At 36.8% G+C, this 2016-nt stretch overlaps 1 pseudogene; it reads left to right on the top strand.

The window, feature by feature from the left end:
* Positions 1 to 270: 270 nt before the first annotated feature.
* On the top strand, positions 271 to 1212 carry LOC126063762 (olfactory receptor 8K5-like; annotated as a pseudogene).
* The last annotated feature ends 804 nt before the right edge of the window (positions 1213 to 2016 follow it).

Consider the following 2016-nt stretch of genomic DNA (forward strand, 5'->3'; position numbering starts at 1 on the left):
ATTTAGAATTTAATCTATGCTGTATCAATAAATAATGTGTTTTATATGAATTCCTCCTATTTTCAGATGGAGATTTTAAAGATTATTTTAACTTCAAAATAAGACATGGGAATTAATGTTTTTTCACCACACATATGAAGGAAGAGAACATCGATGGCTCAGTGGTAGAATGGTAGAATTATTGCCTTCTGTTGTTTAGTTGGTGCTATATGAAAGATAATACCAACCCCTCTTTTTTTTTTTTTTTTCCAGAAAGGATAACTGAACTAAATGGACCAAAAGAACCTAACGGTGATGACTGAATTCATTCTAATTGGAGTCACAAGGTTCCCTGAACTGCAGCTGCCCCTTTTTGGGGTCTTCCTCCTCGTCTACATGATCACAGTGATGGGAAACCTAGGCCTGATCATCCTGACCAAGGTGGACTCCCGCCTACACACGCCTATGTATTTTTTCATCAGACACCTGGCCGTCATTGATCTTGGTAATTCTACTGTCATTTGTCCCAAGATGCTGGTAAATTTTGTTGTGGATCAAAATAACATTTCCTATTATGAATGAGCCACACAGCTGGCTTTCTTCCTTTTGTTCATTATCAGTGCATTTTTCATCTTGTCGGCCATGGCCTGTGACCGCTATGTGGCCATCTGCAACCCTCTGCTCTACAATGTTATCATGTCCCCAAGACGTTGCCATGTGCTTGTGGGTATTGCATACCTTTATAGTACCTTTCATTCTCTTACGGTCACCATTAAGATTTTTACATTGACCTTCTGTGGCTCTAATATCATCAGTCATTTCTACTGTGATGCTGTCCCCTTGATACCTATGCTCTGCTCAAATGCGCAAGAGGTACAGCTGTTGATCATAATGTTTTCAGCATTTAATCTGATTTCCACCTTTTTGGTAGTCCTGCTGTCCTACCTGCTGATTCTGATAGCCATATTTCGAATGCATTCTGCTGAGGGCAGGAGAAAAGCTTTCTCCACATGTGGTTCTCATCTGATAGTGGTGGTTGTGTTCTATGGGACCCTACTCTTCATGTATTTGCAGCCTAAATCTGTTCATTCATTTGAAACTGACAAAATAGCCTCTGTGTTTTACAATTTAGTCATCCCCATGCTTAACCCCTTGATCTACAGCTTAAGGAACAAAGAAGTAAAAAATGCCTTCCACAGGATCATTAAGAATCCATGCAATCCTTGTATTTAATATTCAAAATGCGATACTGTTCTGAGGCAGATATCACTGGATGATATTTCTACAGTGCAGAATAACATTCTCTTTGGCACCAGAGCTAAGACTAACTAAATGCAGAAACAAATACTTCATATATACATCCAAATTAATTCTCATAATATAGATCCCCAATTAAATACCAGTTCTTCCTTATCACGGCTTGCTTCCTGTTCATTCCTTCCTTATGTGATTCCGTTAGAACTTAGAACCTCATAGTTCCCCCATGGAAATATTTATTCTGCAACTATTGAGTAAACTATGTGTTTGTTTCAATTGAGTTTTCTTTTCTTTTTTTTTTTTTAGGACAGGAATCTTTTAAAACTTGCTTTCATGTCTTTTCTGAGACTAATATAAGATTTTGATCAAAATTGGAGACAAAGCATGATCTGTGTTCATATTGACCCCATGAATAGAGTATTAGTCTTCTGTCTCTTCTCCTGTGATAATCATTTCTTATCTATGTTATATTCCAACATCTGTGAAGTGTGCTAGGTAATTTTGATCTGCTATCATCTAATTTGGCTTCCTTCCTTCTGAGATAACTAGCCCTGCATGCTGATTCTCACTATCCTATTCTTCATACACAGACAGTAGTTAGAAAAGAAAAAAAAGATACTGAAAAATGAAGAGAGACAGGGTGGAGAAGAGAAGGAAGTGAAAAAAAAAGATATTAAGGATGCCTGATGTGAAGGACTAAAGTATTTATTAAAGATAATAATTGTTATAGATTATGAGGATTAAAAAACTATTGTAAAACCAAGAGAAAATATTGACGTA

This window comes from Elephas maximus, chromosome 20, assembly GCF_024166365.1.
Source record: "Elephas maximus indicus isolate mEleMax1 chromosome 20, mEleMax1 primary haplotype, whole genome shotgun sequence".
Classification (NCBI taxonomy): Eukaryota; Metazoa; Chordata; class Mammalia; order Proboscidea; family Elephantidae; genus Elephas; species Elephas maximus.